We start from the raw sequence: 19,805 nt of genomic DNA on the forward strand, positions 1-19,805 counted from the left end.
TGAGTGTTGTCTCCCAATCCATAAGTCATTTCTTTCAAAAATGTAGCCCGTTATGCATGATTGACCGATCAATCACTTTACAAATCATTTGTGATTGTTAGGTCAGCTTTTTGTAAATGGGCAAAACAATAGCTTGTGTGATTCAGGTAAATATCCCACTGCACGTTAACTTGAGAATTTAATTAGTATTTTTTGTTCCCTTTAAAAGGTTTGGATCCATTGGGAATTTGCATCTTTAACATGTTTCAAGCATGCATATCCAAATTTAAAACATGTTAGGATCAGTTTGAAATCTCTTTCTTATCAAATTCAAAGCCATTAAGGTTGAACTAGAAGAATTTGCCAAACTTGGACAACAAAAATTTTGTGTTCATTTGTGGTGTGTGAATAAATTTTCTTTACTTACATTTTTTATTTTTTAAAATTTTTTCCTAACAAAAAATCTAAAATTTTTCGTTTTGTTGTGATCTATTTTACCTTTATCTTCTTGTTTACGAGATAATTGGAGAGTGAAAAGTCAAAGTTTTGATTTAAGAAAAAAAGTATACATCTAAAATGCAATTGAAATGCACAAATTTAGAGAGAGATACTTCAAAAAAGTCTCTGTAACTTTTAGGGACTTCAAACTTTTTTAGTTTTTTATATATTAGTTTTTGAAATGATCAGGAAAAGGAGGAGGTGGGGGATTTTTAAGTGAGTGTTGACTCCCAATCCATAATTCATTTCTTACAAAAACATAGCCCGCATGATTGACCAATAAATCACTTTTCAAATCATCTGTGATTGTTAGCTCAACTTTTTGTAAATGGGCAAAATAATGGCTTGTTTTTCTCAAGTAAATATCCCACCGCACGTTCACTTGAGAAGTTAATGGCAATTTGTTTTTCACTTTAAAAGGTTTGGATCCATAGGGCAATTTCATCTTTAACATGTTTCAAGCATGCATATCCATATTTAAAACATTTTTGGATTAGTTAGAAATCTCTTTCTTAGCAAATTACAAGCTATTAGGGTTGAACTAGTGAAATTTCCCAATCTTCAACAACAAAACTTTTGTGTTCGTTTATGGTGTTTGAAAAAATTTTCTTTACTTACATTTGTTATTGTGTTTAATTTTTTCCATACATAAACTCTAAAATTTTGCCTTTATCTTCTTGTTTGCGAGAGAATCAGAAATTGAAAACTCAAAGTTTTGATTGAAGAAAAAAGGGGAACATCTAAAATGGAATGGAAATGCACAAATGTAGAGAGAGATAATTCCAAAAAGTCTCTATAACTTTTATGGACTGCAAACTCTTTTAATTTTTATATATTAGGTTTTTCAATGATTAGAAAAAGGGGACAGGAGGGGGATTTTTAACTGAGTGTTGACTCCCAAACCATAAGTCATTTTTTTAAAAAACATAGCCTGTAACGTATGATTGATCGATAAATCACTTTACAAATTATCTGTGATTGTTAGGTCAGTTGTTTAGTAACTGGGCAAAATAATGGCTTGTTTAACTCTGGTAAATATCCCACAGCAAGTTCACTTGAGAATTTAATAATCATTTGTTGTTCACTTTCAAAGGTTTGGATCCAAAGGGAATTTGCATCTTTAACATGTTTGAAGCATGCATATCAAAATTTAAAACAGGTTAGGATCAGTTAGAAATCTCTTTCTTTCAAATTCAATGCCATAAGGGTTGAACTAGAAGACTTTGTCAAACTTGGACAACAAAACTTTTGTGTTGGTTTGTCGTGTGTCAATAAATTTTCTTTACTTTTATTTTTTATTGTATTTAATTTTTTCCATACATAAACTCTAAAATTTTCATTTTGTTGTGATCTATTTTGCCTTTATCTTCTTGTTTACGAGAGAATCGAAAAGTGAAAACTCAAAGTTTTTATTTAAGGAAAAAGTGTACATTGAAAAAGGGATGAAAATGCTCAAATGTAGAGAGAGATAATTCCAATAAGTCTCTGAAACTTTTAGGGACTGCAAACTCTTTTAGTTTTTATATATTAGGTTTTGCAATGATCGGGAAAACGGGGAGTGTTGACTCCCAATCTATAAGTCATTTCTTAAAATAACGTAGCCCGTTATGCATGATTGACCGACAAATCATTTCTTAAAAAAATAGCCCGTTATGCATGATTGACGGACAAATCAGTTTACAAATCATATGTGATTATTAGGTTAGCTTTTTGTAATTTGGCAAAATAATGGCTTGTTTGACTCGGGAAAATATCCCACCGCACATTCACTTGAGAATTTAATGAGCATTTATTGTTCGGCTTAAAAGGTTTTGATCCGAAGGGCATTAGCATGCTTAACATGTTTCAAGCATGCATATCCATATTTAAAACATGATAGGATCAGTTAGAAATCTCTCTCTTAACAAATTCCAAGCCACTAGGGTCGAACTAGTGCAATTTTTGAAACTTGGTCAACAAAACTTTTGAGTTCGTTTGTCGTGTGTAAAAAAAATTTCTTTACTTACATTAGTTACTTTTTTTAATTTTTTCGATAGATATACTCTAAAATTTTCATTTTGTTGTGATCAATTTTGCCTTTATCTTCTTGTTTACGAAAGAATCAGAAAGTGAAAACTCAAAGTTTTGATTTAAGAAAAACTTATTCATCTAAAATGGAATGGAAATACAGAAATGCAGAGAGAGATAATTTCAAAAAGTCTCTGTAACTTTTAGGGACTGCAAACTCTTTTAGTTTTTATATATTAGGTTTTGCAATTAACTGGAAAAGGGGGAGGCGGGAGATTTTTAACTGAGTGTTGACTCCCAATCCATAAGTCATTTCTTACAAAAACATAGCCCCTTATGCGTGATTGACCGTTAAATTACTTTACAAATCATCTTTTATTGTTTTGTCTACTTTTTGTAAATGGGCAAAATAATGGCTTGTTTGACACGGGTAAATATTCCACCGCATGTTCATTTGAGACGTTAATGAGCATTTGTTGTTCGCTTTAAAAGGTTTCGATCCATAGGGCCTTTGTATCTTTAACATGTGTCAAGCATGCATATCCATATTTAAAACATGTTAGGATCAGGTAGAAGTCTCTTTCTTATTAAATTCAAAGCCATTAGGGTTGAACTAGTGGCATTTCCCAAATCTGGCCAACAAAACTTTTGTGTGCGTTTGTGGTGTGTGAATTAATTTTCTTTAATTATATTTTTTATTGTTTTTACTTTTTGCCATACATAAACTCTAAAATTCTCATTTTTTTCGTGATATAATTTGCCTTTATGTTATTGTTTACGAGAGAAACGGAAAGTGAAAACTCAAAATTTTAATTGAAGCAAAAAGTGTACATCTAAAATGGAATGGAAATGCACAAAAAGTAGAGAGAGATAATTTCAAAAAGTCTCTGTAACTTTTAGGGACTACAAACTCTTTTAGTTTTTATATGTTAGGTTTTACAATGATCCGGAAGAGGGAGAGGCAAGGGATTCTTAACTGAGTGTTGACACCTAATCCATACGTCATTTGTTACAAAAACACAGCCCGTTACATATGATTGACCGATAAATCACTTTAGAAATAATTTGTGACCGTTAGGCCAGCTTTTTGTATATCAGCAAAATAATGGCTTGTTTGACTCGGGTAAATACGCCTCTGCATGTTCACTTGAGAATTTAATGAGCATTTTTTGTTCACTTTAAAAGGTATGGATCCATAGGGCATCTTCATCTTTAACATGTTTCAAGCATGCATATCCACATTTAAAACATGTTAGGATAAGTTAGAAATCTCTTTCTTATCAAATTATAAGCCATAAGGGTTGAACTAGTGGAATTTCCCAAAGTCTGACAACAAAAATTTTGTGTTTGTTTGTGGTGTGGAAAAAATTTCTTTACTTACATTTGCTATGTTTTTTAATTTTTTCCAAACATTAAACACTAAAATTTTCATTTTTTTTTTATCTATTTTGCCTTTATCTTCCTGTTTAAGAGTGAATCGGAAAGTGAAAACTCAAAGTTTTGATTTAAGAAAAATAGTGGACTACTACATAGAATGTTAATGCACAAATGTAGTGAGTGATGATTCGAAAAAGTTTCTGTAACTTACAGGGACTGCAAACTCTTTTAGTTTTTATATATTAGGTTTTGCAATGATAAGGAAAAGGGGGAGTCGGGCGATTCTTAACTGAGTGTTGACTAACAATCCATAAGTCAGTTCTTACAAAAACATAGCCTGTTAGGCGTGATTGACTGATAAATCACTTTACAAATATTATTTTATTGGTTGATAGGTTTAAATCTCTTTCTTATCAAATTCAAAGCCATTACGGTTGAACTAGTGGAATTTCCCAAACTTGGACAACAAAACTTTTGTGTTCATTTGTGGTGTGCGAATAAATTTTCTTTACTTACATTAGTTAGTTTTAAAAAAAATTCCATACATAAACTCTAAAATTTTCATTCTGTTGTGACCTATTTTGCCTTTATCTTCTTGTTTACAAAAGAATCAGAAAAAGAAAACTCAAAGTTTTGATTTAAGAAAAAACTGTTCATCTAAAATGGAATGGAAATGAACAAATGTAGAGAGAGATGATTCCAAAAAGTCACTGTAACTTTTAGGGACTGCAAACTCTTTTAGTTTTTATATATTAGATTTTGCAATGATCTAGAAAAGGGGGAGGCGGGGGATTTTTAACTGAATGTTGACTAACAATCCATAAGTCATTTCTTAAAAAAACATAGCCCGTTACGTGTGATTGACCGATAAATCACTTTACAAATCATTTTCTATTGTTTGGTTAACTTTTTCTAAATGGGCTAAACAATGACTTGTTTGACTCGGGTACATATCCCACCGCACGTTCACTTGGGAATTTAATGAGAATTTGTTGTTTGCTTTAAAAGGTTTGGATCCATAGGGCATTTGCATCTTTAACATTTTTCAAGCATGCATATCCATATTTAAAACATATTAGAATCAGTTAGAAATCTCTTTCTTATAAAATTCAAATCCATTAGGGTTGAACTTGTGGAATTTCCCAAATTTAGAAAAACAAAACTTTTGTGTTCATTTTCGGTGTGCGAATAAATTTTCTTTACTTACTTTTTTTTGGGTTTTTATTTCTTCTATAAATAAACTATAAAATTTTCTTTTTGTTGTGATCTATTTTTCATTTATCTTCTTGTTTACGAGAGAATAGGAAATTGAAAACTCAAAAGTTTTTATTTTAGAAAAAGTGTACATCTAAAATGGAATGGAAATGCACAAATGTAGAGAGAGTTAATTCTAAAAATTCTTTGTAAATTTTAGGGACTACAAACTCTTTTACGTTTTATATATTAGGTTTTACAATGATCCGAAACAGGGGAAGCAGGGGTTTTTAACTGAGTGTTGACTCCCAATCCATAAGTCATTTCTTCCAAAAACACAACCTGTTCCGTATGATTGACCGATAAATAACTTTACAAATCATCTTTTAGTTAGGTCTGCTTTTATCAAATCTCTTTCTTATCAAATTCAAAGCCATTAGGGTTGAACTAGAGGAATTTCCCAAACTCTGACAAGAAAACTTTTGTGTTCGTTTGTGGTGTGTCAATAAATTTTCTTTACCTACATTTGTTATGGTTTTTAATTTTTTCCATACATAAACTCTTAAATTTTCATTGTTTTGTGATCTATTTTGCCTTTATCTTCTTGTTTACGAGAGAATCGGAAAGTGAAAACTCAAAGTTTTGATTTATTAAACAATTGGACTTCTAAATAGATTGTTAATGCACAAATGTAGTGAGTGATGATTCCAAAATGTCTCTGTAACTTTTAGGGACTGCAAACTCTTTTAGTTTTTACATATTAGGTTATGCAATGATAGGGAAAAGGGAGAGGCAGGGGATTTTTAACTAAGTGTTGACTCCCAATCCATAATTCATTTCTTACAAAAGCACAACCCGTTACATATGATTAACAGATAAATCACTTTACAAATCATTTGTGATTGTTAGGTCTGCTTTTAGTAAATGGGCAAAATAACTGCTTGTTTGACTCGGGTAAATATCCCACTGCATGCTCACTTGAGAATATAACGAGAATTTGTTGTTCACTTTAAAAGGTTTGGATCCATAGGGCATTTTCATCTTTAACATGTTTCAAGCATGCAAATCAATATTTAAAACATGTTAGGATCAGTTAGAAATCTCTTTCTTATCAAATTCAAAGCCATTAGGATTGTAGTGGATTTCCCAAAACTTGGACAATATAACTTTTGTGTTCGTTTGTGGTCTGTGAATAAATTTTCTTTACTTACATTTGTTATTGTTATTAATTTTTTCCCTACATAAACTCTAAAATTTTGATTTTATTGTGATCTATTTTGCCTTTTTCTTCTTGTTTGCGAGAGAATCGAAAAGAGAAAACTCAAAGTTTTGATTTATGAAAAAAGTGTACATCTAAAATGGAATGAAAATCCAAAAATTTAGAGAGAGAGATTTTGAAAAGTCTTTGTAACTTTTAGGCACTGCAAACTGTTTTAGTTTTTATATATTAGGTTTTGCAATGATAGGGAAAAAGGGGAGGTTGGGGATCTTTAACTGAGTGTTGATACCCAATCCATAGGTCATTCCTTAAAAACGCAAAGCCTGTTACGTATGATTGAATGATAAATCACTTACAATTCATCTGTGATGGGTTGGTCAACTTTTTGAAAATGTGCAAAATAATGTCTTGTTTGACTCTGGTAAACATCCCACCGCACGTTCACTTGAGAATTTAATGAGCATTTTTTGTTCGCTTTAAAAGGTTTGGATCCATAGGGCATTTGCATCTTTAACATGTTTCAAGCATGCATATCCATATTTATAACAAGTTAGGATCAGTTAGAAATCTCTTTCTTATCAAATTCCAAGCCATTAGGGTTGAACAAGTGGAATTTCCAGACTTGGACAACAAAACTATTGTGTTCATTTGTGGTGTGTGAATAAATTTTCTTTATTTACATTTTTTATTATTTTTAATTTTTTCCATACTTAAACTAAAATTTTCATTTTGTTGTGATCAATTTTCCCTTTATCTTCTTGTTTACGTGAGAATAAAAAAATTGAAAACGCAAAGTTTTTATTTAAGAAAAAAGTGTACATCTAAGTCATTTCTTACAAAATGATCGGGAAAAGGGGGAGGCGGGTTATTTTTATCTGAGTGTTGACTCCCAATCCAAAAGTCATTTCTTACAAAAACATAGCCCGTTACACATGATTGACCGATAAATCACTTTACAAATTATCTTTTAATGTTGGGCAACTTTTGGTATATGGGCAAAATAATGGCTTGTTTGGCTCTAGTAAATATCCCAATGCACGTTCACTTGAGAATTTAATGAGCATTTGTTGTTCGCTTTAAAAGGTTTGGATCTATAGGGAATTTGCATCTTTAACATGTTTCAAGCATGCATATCCATACTTAAAATATGTAAGGATCAGTTAGAAATCTCTTTCTTATCAAATTCAATGTCATTAGGGTTGAACTAGTGTTATTTCCCAAACTTGGACAACAAAACTTTTGTGTTCGTTTTTGGTATGTGAATAAATTTTCTTTACTTACATTTGTTATTGTTTTTTTTTTTTGCATACATAAACTCTAAAATTTTCATTTTTTTGTAATCAATTTTGCCTTTATCTTCTTGTTTACAAGAGAATAGGAAAGTGAAAACTCAATGTTTTGATTGAAGAAAAAAGTGTACATCTAAATGGAATGTTAATGCACAAATGTAGTGAGTGATGATTCCAAAAGGCTCTGTAACTATTAGGGACTGCAAACTCTTTTAGTTTTTATATATTAGGTTTTTCAATGATCGTCAAAAGGGGGAGGCGGGGGATTTTGAACTGAGTGTTGACTCCCAATCCATAAGTCATTTCTTACAAAAACATAACCTATTACGTATGATTGACCGATAAATCACTTTACAAATCATCTGTCATAGTTAGGTCAGGTTTTTGTAAATTGGCAAAATAATGGCTTGTTTGACTCGAGTAAATATCCCTCTGCACGTTCACTTGATAATTTAATGAGCATTTTTTTCACTTTAAAAGGTTTTGATCTTTAGGGCATTTGCCTCTTTAACATGTTTCAAGCATGCATATCCGTATTTAAAACATGTTAGGATCAGTTAAAAATCTATTTCTTATCAAATTCAAAGCCATTACGGTTGAACTAGTGGAATTTCCCAAACTCTAAGAAAAAAAGTTTTGTGTTCGTTTGCGATGTGTGAATAAATTTTCTTTACTTACATTTTTTACTGTTTTTAATTTTTTCCATACATAAACTCTAAAATTTTCATTTTTTTTTAATCAATTTTGCCTTTTTCTTCTTGTTTACAAGAGAATCGGAAAGTGAAAACTCAATGTTTTGATTGAAGAAAAAAGTGTACATCTAAATGGAATGTTAATGCAAAAATGTAGTGAGTGATGATTCCAAAAAGTCTCTGTAACTATTAGGGACTACAAACTCTTTTAGTTTTTATATATTAGGTTTTTCAATGATCGTCAAAAGGGGGAGGCATGGGACTTTTAACTGAGTGTTGATTCCCAATCCATAAGTCATTTCTTACAAAAACACAACCCGTTACGTGTGATTGACTGATAAATCACTTTACAAAACATCTGTGATTGTTAGGTCAACTTTTTGTAAATGGGCAAAATAATGGCTTGTTAGACTCAGGCAAATATACCACCACACGTTCACTTGAGAATGTAATGAAAATTTGTTGTTCACTTTAAAAGGTTTGGATCCATAGAGCATTTTCATCTTTAACATGTTTCAAGCATGCTCATCATTATTTAAAACATGTTAGGATCAGTTAGAAATCTCTTTCTTATCAAATTCAATGCCATTAGGGTTGAACAAGTGGAATTTCCCAAACCATGACAGCAAAACTTTTGTGTTCGTTTGTGGTGTGTGAATAAATTTTCTTTACTTACATTTGTTATTGTTTTTAATTGTTTCAAAAAATAACTCTAAAATTTTCATTTTTTGTGATCTTTTTTGCCTTTATCTTCATGTTTACGAGAGAATTAGAAAGTGAAAACTCAAAGTTTTGATTTAAGAAAAAAATGTTCATCAAAATGGAATGGAAATGCACAAATGTAGTGAGTGAGGATTCCAAAATTTCTTTGTAACTTTTAGGGAATGCAAACACTTTTAGTTTTTATATATTTTGTTTTGCAATGATCGGGAAAGGTCAGGGATTTTTAACTGAATGTTGACTTCCAACCCATAAGTCATTTCTTACAAAAACATAGCCCGTTACGCATGATTGACCAATAAATCACTTTAAAAATCATCTATGATTGTAAGGTCAGCTTTTTGTAAATGGGCAAAATAATGGCTTGTTTGACTCGGGTAATTATCCCCCCGCATGTTCATTTGAGAATTTAATGAGAATTTGTTGCTCACTTTAAAAAGTTTGGATCTGTAGGGCATTTTCTTTTTTAACATGTTTCAAGGATGCACATCATTATCTAAAACATGTTAGGATCAGTTAGAAATCTCTTTCTTATCAAATTCAAAGCCATTAGGATTGAAGTAGTGGAATTTCCAAAACTTGGACAACAAAACTTTTGTGTTCTTTTGTGGTGTGTGAAAAAATTTTCCTTACTTATATTTTTTATTGTTTTCAATTTTTTCCATACATATACTCTAAAATTTTCATTTTGTTATGATCTATTCTGACTTCATCTTCTTCTTTGAGAGAGAATCGGAAAGTGAAAACTCAAAGTTTTGATTTAAGAAAAAAGTGTACATATAAAATGGAATGGAAATGCACAAATATTGAGAGAGATCATTCCAAAAAGTCTCTATAACTTTTAGGTACTGCGAACTCTTTTAGTTTTTATATATTAGTTATTGCAATGATAGGGAAAAGGGGGTGGCGGGGGATTTTCAACTGAGCCCATTATGCATGATAGACTGGTAAATCACTTTACAAATCATCTCTGATTGTTAGGTCAACTTTTTTAAAATGGGCAAAATAATGGCTTGTTTGACTCGGGTAAATATCCCACTGCACGTTCACTTGAGAATTTAATGAGCATTTGATATTCTATTTAAAAGGTTTGGATCCATAGGGCATTTTAATCTTCAACATGTTTCATGCATGCATATCCATATTTAAAACATGTTAGGATCAGTTAGAAATCTCTCACTTATCAAATTCAAAGCCGTAAGAGTTGAACTAGTGCAATTTCCCAAACTTGGACAACAATACTTTTGCTTTCGTTTGTGGTGTGTGAATAAATTTTATTTACTTATATTTGTTATTGTTTATAATTTTTCCCATAAAAAAACTCAAAAATTTTCATTTCGTTGTGATCTTTTTTACCTTTATCTTCTTGTTTACGAGAGAATCGGAAAGTGAAAATTCAAAGTTTCTAATTAAGAAAAAAGTGTAGATCTAAAATGGAATGGATATGCACAAATGTAGAGAGAGATAATTCCAAAAAATCTCTGTAAGTTTTAGGGACTGCAAACTCTTTTAGTTTTTATATACTAGTTTTTCCAGTGATCTAGAACAAGGGGACACGGGGGGTTTTTAACTGAGTGTTGACTCCCAATCCACAAGTCAGTTCTTAAAAAAACATAGCCCATTGCATATTATTGACCAATAAATCACTTTACAAATCATCTGTGATTGTTAGGTCAGTTTTTTGTGAATGGGCAAAATAATGGCTAGATTGACTCAGGTAAATATCCCACCGCACATTCACTTGAGAATTGAATGAGAATTTATTGTTTGCATTAAAAGGTTTGAATCAGTAGGGCATTAGCATCCTTAACATGTTTCAAGCATGCATATCCATCTTTAAAACATGTTGGGATCAGTTAGAAATCACTTTCTTAACAAATTCGAAGCCATTAGAAGAACTAGTAGAATTTCCCAAACTTAGACAACAAAATTTTTTTGTTCATTTTTCGTGTGTGAATAAAATTTCTTTACTTACATTAGTTAGTTTTTTTAATTTTTTACATACATAAAATCTAAAATTTTCATTTTGTTGTGGTCTATTTTGCCTTTATCTTCTTGTTTACGAAAGAATCGGAAAGTGTAAACTCAAAGTTTTGATTTAATAAAAAATTATTCATCTAAAATGGAATGGAAATGCACAAATGTAGAGGGAGATAATTCCAAAAAGTTTCTATAACTTTTAGGGAGTGCAAACTTTTTTAGTTTTAATATATTAGATTTTGCAATGATCTGGAAAAGGGGGAGGTGGGGGATTTTTAATTGAGTGTTGACTCCCAATCCATAAGTCATTTCTTAAAAAAAAAAATAACCCGTTACACGTGATTGAACATTAGATCACTTTTTAAATCATCTTTTATTGTTTGGTCTGGTTTTTGTAAATGGGCAAAATATTGGCTTGTTTGACACAGGTACATATCCCACCGCACGTTCACTAGAGAATTTAATGAGCATTTGTTGTTCGCTTTAAAAGGTTTCGATCCATAGGGCATTTACATCTTTAACAAGTTTCAAGCATCCATATCCATATTTAAAACATGTTAGGATCAGGTTGAAATCTTTTTCTTATCAAATTCAAAGCCATTAAGGTTGAACTAATGGAATTTCCTAAATTTTGACATCAAAACTTTTGTGTTCGTTTGTGGTGTGTGAATAAATTTTCTTTACTTAACTTTTTTTTAATTTTTTCCACTCATTAACTCTAAAATTTTCATTTTTTTGTGATCTATTTTGCCTTTATCTTCTTGTTTATGAGAGAATCAGAAAGTGAAAACTCAAAGTTTAGATTTAAGAAAAAAGTGTACATCTAAAATGGAATGGAAATGCACAAATGTAGAGAGAGATGATTCCAAAAAGTCTCTATAACTTTTAGGGACTGCAAACTCTTTTTGTTTTTACATATTAGGTTTTGCAATGATCTGAAAAAAGGGGGAGGCGGGGGACTTTTAACTGAGTCTTGACTCCCAATCCATAAGTCATTTCTTAAAAAAACACAGCCCGTTACGTATGATTGATTGATAAATCACTTTACAAATCATCTGTGATAGTTAGGTACGCTTTTTGTAAATCAGAAAAATAATGGCATGTTTGAGTCGGGTAAATATCCCTCCGCTTATTCACTTGAGAATTTAATGAGTATTTTTTGTTCACTTTAAAAAGTCTGGATCCATAGGGAATTTGCATCTTTAACATGTTTCAAGCATGCATATCCATATTTAAGACATGTTAGGTTCAGCTAAAAATCTATTTCTTATCAAATTCAAAGCCATTAGGGTTGAAATAGAGGAATTTCCCAAACTCTGACAACAAAACTTTTGTGTTCATTTGTGGTGTGTGAAAAAAAATTCTTTACTTACATTTGTTATTGTTTTTAATTATTTCCATACAAAAGCTCTAAAATTTTCATTTTTTTGTGATCTCTTTTGCCTTTTTCTTCTTGTTTACGAAAGAATCGGAAAGTGAAAACTCAAAGTTTAGATTTAAGAAAAAAGTGTACATCTAAAATGGAATGGAAATGCACAAATGTAGAGAGAGATAATTCCAAAAAGTCTTTGTAACTTTTAGGGACTGCAAACTCTTTTACTTTTTGTATATTAGATTTTGCAAAGATCAGGAAAAGGGGGAAACGGGGGATTTTTAACTGAGTGTTGAGTCCCAATCTATAAGCCCTTTCTTACAAAAATATAGCCTGTTATGCATGATTGACCGGTAAATCACTTTACAAATCATCTCTGAATTTTAGGTCAGCTATTTGTAAAAGGGCAAAATAATGGCTTGTTTGACTCGGGTCAATATCTCGCCGCACGTTCACTTGAGAATTTAATGTGTAATTTTTTATCGCTTTAAAAGGTTAGGATCCATTGGGCATTTGCATCTTTAACATGTACCAAGCATGCATATCCATATTTAAAACAAGTTAGGATCAGCTAGAAATGTCTTTCTTATCAAATACAAAGCCATTAGGGTTGAACTAGTGGAATTTCCCAAACTTTGACAACAAAACTTTTGTGTACGTTTGTGGTGTGTGAATAAATTTTCTTTACTTACATTCGTCATTTTTTTAATTTTTTCCATACCTAAACTCTAAAATTTTTATTTTGTTGTGACTATTTTGTCTTTATCTTCTTATTTACGAGAGAATCGAAAAGTGAAAACTCAAAGTTTTGATTTAAGAAAAAAGTGTACATCTAAAATGGAATGGAAATGGACAAATGTAGAGAGAGATAAGTCCAAAAAGTCTCTGTAAATTTTAGGGACTACAAACTCTTTTAGGTTTTATATATTAGATTTTGCAATGATAGGGAAAAGGGGGAGGTGGGAGATTTTTAAATTAGTGTTGACTTCCAATCCATAAGTCATTTCTTTAAAAAACATAGCCCATTACACATGATTGATCGGTAAATCACTTTACAAATTATGTCTGAATGTTAAGCCTGCTTTTTTTAAATGGGTATAATAATGGCTTGTTTGACTCGGGTAAATATCCCACCGGACGTTCACTTGAGAATTTAAAGATCATTTGTTGTTCGCATTAAAAGCTTTGGATCCATAGGGAAGTTTCATCTTTAAGATGTTTCAAGCATGCATATACTTATTTAAAACATATTAGGATCAGTTGGAAATATCTTTCTTATCAAATTCCATGCCATTAGGGATGAACTAGTGGAATTTCCTGAAGTTGGACAACAAAACTTTTGTGTTCATTTGTGGTGTTTGAATAAACTTTCTTTTCTTACATTTGTTATTGTGTTTAATTTTTTTCCATAAATAAACTCTAAAATTTTCATTTTCTTGTGATCTATTTTGCCTTTATCTTCTTGTTTATGTGAGAAGCAGAAAGTCAAAAGTCAAAGTTTTGATTTACAAAAAAAGTGTACATCTAAAATGGAATGGAAATGTACAAATGTAGGGAGAGATAATTGCAATAAGTCTCAGTGACATTTAGGGACTGCAAACTCTTTTAGTTTTTATATATTAGGTTTTGCTATGATCAGGAAAAGGGGGAGGCGAGGGATTTTTAACTGAGTGTTGACTACTAATCCATAAGTCATTTCTTACAAAAATATAGCCCATTAAGCATGATTGACTGGTGAATCACTTTACAAATCTTTTGTCAATTTTAGGTCAGCTTTTTGTAAATGGGCAAAATAATGGCTTGTTTGACTCGGGTAATTATCCCACTGCACGTTCACTTGAGAATTTAATGAGCATTAGCTGTTCGATTTAAAAGGTTTGGATCCATAGGTCATTTGAATCATTAACATGTTTCAAGCATGCATATCCATATTTAAAACATGTTAGGATCAATTAGAAATCTCTTTCTTATCAAATTCAAAGCGATTAGGGTAGAACTAGTGGAATTTCCCAAACTTGGAGAAAAAAACTTTTGCGTTCATTTGTCGTGTTTGAATAAATTTTATTTACTTACATTTGTTATTTTTTTTAATTTTTTCCATCCATAAACTCTAAAATTTTCATTTTGTTGTGATCTATTTTGCCTTTATCTTCTTGTTTACGAGAGAATCGGAAAATGAAAACTCAAAGTTTTGATTGAAGAAAACAGTATACATCTAAAATGGAATATAAATGCACAAATGTAGAGAGAGATAATTCCAATAAGGCTAAACAACTTTTAGGGACTACAAACTCTTTTAGTTTTTATATATTAGGTTTTGAACCGATCGGGAAAAGGGGCTGGTGAGGGATTTTTAACTGAGTGTTGACTCCCAATCCATAAGTCATTTCTAACAAAAACATAGCTAGTTACGTATGAATGACTGATAAATCAGTTTACCAATCATTTGTGATTGTTAGGTGAAGTTTTTGTAAATGCGTAAAAAAATGGCTTGTTTGACTCGGGTAAATATCCCACCGCTCATTCACGTGAGAATTTAATGAGCATTAGTTGTTTTCTTTAATTGGATTGGATCCATAGGGCATTAGAATCTTCAACATATTTCAAGCATGCATATCCATATTTAAAACATGTAAGGATCAGTTAGAAATGTTTTTGTTATCAAATTCCAAGCATTTAGGGTTGAACTAGTTGAATTTTGGAATTTCCAAAACTTGGACATAAAAAATTTTGTATTCGTTTGTGGTGTGTAAATAAATTTTCTATTCTTACATTTGTTATTGTTTTTAATTTTTTCCATACATAAACTCTAAAATTTTTCATTTTGTTGTGATCTTTTTTTCCTCTATCTTGTTGTTTACGAAAGAATCGAAAAGTGAAAACTCAAAGTTTTGATTTTAGAAAAAAGTGTATATCAAATATGGAATTGAAATGCACAAATGTAGAGAGTGATAATTCCAAAAATTCTCTGAAAGTTTTAGGGACAGCAAACTCTTTTAGTTTTTTCAAAATAGGTTTTGCAATGATTGGGAAAAGGGGGAGGCGGGGGATTTTCAACTGAGTGTTGACTCCCAATCCATAAGTCATTTCTTACAAAAACACAGACCATTACGCATGATTGACCGATAAATCACTTTAAAAATCATCTATGATTGTTAGGTCAGTTTTTTGTAAATGCGCAAAATAATGGCTTGTTTCACTTCTGTAAATATCCCACCGCGCGTTCACTTGAGAATTTAATGAGCATGTGTTATTCACTTTAAACGGTTTGGATCCATAGGGTATTTGCATCTTTAACAAGTTTCTAGTATGCAAATCCATATTTAAAACATGTTAGGATCAGTTAGAAATCTCTTTCTTATCAAATTCCATGCCATTAGGGTTGAACTAGTGGATTTTCCCAAACCTGGACAACAAAACTTTTGTGTTCATTTGTGGTGTGTGAATAAATTTTCTTTAATTACATTTGTTATTGTGTTTAATTTTTTTCCATACATAAACTCTAAAATTTTCATTTTGTTTTGGTCTATTTTGCCTTTATCTTCTTCTTTATGTGAGAGTCGGAAAGTGAAAACTCAAAATCTTTATTTAATAAAAAAGTGTACATCTAAAATGGAATGGAAATGGAAAAATGTAGAGAGAGACAATTCCAATAAGTCTCAGTGACTTTTAGGGACTACAAACTCTCTTCATTTTTATTTATTAGGTTTTTCAACGATCAGGAAAAGGGGAGGCGATGGATTTTTAACTGAGTGTTGACTCCCAATCCATCAGTCATTTCTTACAAAAACATAGCCCGTTACACATGATTAACCGATAAATCACTTTACCAATCATCTGTGATTGTTAGGTCAACTTTTTGTAAATGGGTAAAATAATGGCTTGTTTGACTCGGGTAAATATCCCACCCCACGTTAACTTGAGAATTTAATAAACATTTTTTAAATGGATTAGATCCATAGGGTATTTGAATCTATAACATGTTTCAAGCATGCATATCCATATTTAAAACATGTTAGGATCAATTAGAAATCTCTTTCTTATCAAATTCCAAGCAATTAGGGTTGAACTAGTGGAATTTCCAAAACTTTGACATCAAAACTTTTGTGTTCGTTTGTAATGTTTTAATAAATTTTCTATTCTAACATTTTTTAATGTTTTTAATTTTTTCCATACATAAACTCTAAAATTTTCATTTTGGTGTGATCTATTTTGCCTTTATCTTCTTGTTTATGAAAGAATCGGAATGTCAAAACTCAAAGTTTTGATTTAAGAAAAAAGTGCACATTTAAAATGGAATGGAAATGCACAAATGTTGAGAGATATAATTCCAAAAAGTCTTCGTACCTTTTAGGAACTGCAAACTCTTTTAGTTTTTATATATTAGTTTTTGCCAAGATCGGGAAAAGGGAGAGACGGGGGATTTTTATATGAGTGTTCAGTCCATATCTCTAAGTCATTTCTTACATAAATATAGCCCATTACGCATGATTGACCCATAAATCATTTTACAAATCATCTGTGAATTTTAGGTCAGCTTTTTGTAAATGGGCAAAATAATGGTTTGTTTGACTCGACTAAATATCCCGTGGCACGTTCACTTGAGAATTTAATGAGCATTTGTTGTTCGCTTTGAAAAGGTTTGGATCCATAGGGCATTTGCCTCTTTAATATGTTCCAAGCATCCATATCCATATTTAAAACAAGTTAGGTTCAATTAGAAATCTCTTTCTTATCAAATTCCAAGTTATTAGGATTGAACTAGTGGAATTTCCAATAATTGGACAACAAAATATTTGTGTTCATTTGTGGTGTACGAATAAATTTTCTTTTCTTACATTTTTTTTATTTTTAACTTTTTCCGTACATAAACTCTTAAATTTTCATTTTATTGTGATCTATTTTGCATTTATGTACATGTTTGCGAGAGAATTGGAAAGTGAAAACTCAAAGTTTTGATTTAAGAAAAAACTGTACATCTAAAATGGAATAGAAATGCACAAATGTAGAGAGTGATAATTCCAAAAAGTCTCTGTAATTTTTAGGGAGTGAAACTCTTTTAGTTTTTATATATTAGGTTTTGCAATGATTGGGATAAGGGTGAGGCGGGGGATTTTTAACTAAGTGTTGACTTGCAATCTATAAGTCAATTCTTACAAAAACATAGCCCGTTATGCTTGATTGACCGGTAAATCACTTTACAAATCATCTGTGATTGTTAGGTCAGCTTTTTCTACATGGCTAAAATTATGGCTTGTATGACTCGGGTAAATATCTCACTGGACGTTCACTTGAGAATTTAAAGAGCATTTGTTGTTCGCTTTAAAGGTTTGGATCCATAGGTCATTTTCATCCTTAACCAGTTTCTAGCATGCAAATCCATATTTAAAACATGTTAGGATCAGTTAGAAATCTCTTTCTTATCAAATTCCATGCCATTAGGGTTGAACTAGTGGATTTTCCAAAACTTGGACAACAAAACTTTTGTGTTCATTCGTGGTGTGAATAAATTTTCTTTACTTACATTTGTTATTGTGTTTAATTTTTTCCATACATAAACTCTAAAAATTTTATTTTGTTGTGATCTATTTTCCCTTTATCTTCTTGTTTATGTGAGAGTTGAAAAGTGAAAACACAAATTTTTTATTAAACGAAAAAGTGCACATCTAAAATGGAATGGAAATGCACAAATGTAGAGAGAGATAATTCCAAAAAGTCTCTGTAACTTTTAGGGACTACAAACTGTTTTAGGTTTTATATATTAGATTTTTTAATGAAAGGGAAAAGGGGGAGGCGGGGGATTTTTAAATGAGTGTTGACTGCCAATCTATAAGTCATTTCTTACAAAAACATAGCTCATTACGCATGATTGACTGGTCAATCACTTTACAAATCATCTGTGATTGTTAATTCTTCTTTTCGTAAATGGGTAAAATAATGGCTTGTTTGATTCGGGTAAATATCCCACCGGACGTTCACATGAGAATTTAATGAGCATTTGTTGTTTTCTTTAAAGGTTTGGATCCATAGGGCATTTGCATCTTTAACAAGTTTTAAGATTGCATATCCATATTCAAAACATGTTAGGAGCAGTTGGAAATCTCTTTCTTATCAAATTCAAAGCGGTTAGAGTTGAACTAGTGGAATTTCCCAAACTTGGACAACAAAATTTTGTGTTCATTTTTGGTGTTTTAATAAATTTAATTTACTTACATTTGTTATTGTGTTTAATGTTTTCCATACATAAACTCTAAAATTTTCATTATGTTGTGATCTTTTTTTACCTTTATCTTCTTGTTTATGTGAGAATCGGAAAGTGAAAACATAAAGTTTTAATTTAACGAAAAAGTGTACATCTAAAATGAAATGGAAATGCTCAAACGTAGAGAGAGATAATTCCAATAAGTCTCTGTGACTTTGAGGGACTGCAAACTCATTTAGTTTTTATATATTTGGTTTTGCAATGATCGGGAAAAGCGAGAGGGGATGGATTTTTAACTGAGTGTTGCTCCCAATCCATAAGTTCTTTCTTGCAGAAACATATCCATTTACATATGATTGATAGATAAATCACTTTACCAATCATCTGTGATTGTTAGGTTAACCTTTCGTAAATGGGTAAAATAATGGCTTGTTTGACTCGAGTAAATATCCCACCGCACGTTCACTTGAGATTTTAATGAGCGTTTTTTGTTCGCTTTAAATGGATTGGATCCAAAGGGCATTTGAATCTTTAACATGTTTCAATCATGCATATCCATATTTAGAACATGTTAGGATCAGTTAGAAATCTCTTTCTAATCAAATTCCAAGCAATTAGGATTGAACTAGTGGAATTTCCAAAACTTTGACATAAAATTTTTTTTGTTCGTTTGTGATGTGTTAATAAATTTTCTATTCTTACATTTGTTATTTTTTTTATTTTTTTCCATAAATAAACTCTAAAATTTTCATTTTGTTGTGATCTATTTTGCCTTTATCTTCTTGTTTACTAAAGAATCGGAAAGTGAAAGCTAAAAGTTTTGATTTAAGAAAAAAGTATACATCTAAAATAGAATGGAAATGCACAAATGTAGAGAGATATAATTTAAAAAATTCTCTATAACTTTAGGGACTACAAACTCTTTTAGTTTTTATATATTAATTTTTCCAAAGATCGGGAAAAGGGGGAAACGGGAGATTTTTAACTGAGTGTAGAGTCCCAATCTACAAGTCAATTCTTAAAAAAATATAGCCCATTCAACATGATTGACCAGTAAATCACTTTAAAAATAATCTGTGAATTTTAGGTAAGCTTTTTGTATATGGGGAAAATAATGGCTTGTTTGACTCAGATAAAAATCCCGTCGCACGTTCACTTGAGATTTTAATGAGCGTCTTTTGTTCGCTTTAAAAGGTTTGGATCCATAGGGCATTTGCATCTTTAACATGTTTCAAGCATGCATATCCATATTTTAAACATGGTAGGATCAGTTAGA

This window comes from Aristolochia californica, unplaced genomic scaffold, assembly GCF_029961685.1.
Source record: "Aristolochia californica isolate CCGP_79_NKW_82.1479 unplaced genomic scaffold, dmAriCali1.0.hap1 SCAF_11, whole genome shotgun sequence".
In the NCBI taxonomy this organism is placed as follows: domain Eukaryota; kingdom Viridiplantae; phylum Streptophyta; class Magnoliopsida; order Piperales; family Aristolochiaceae; genus Aristolochia; species Aristolochia californica.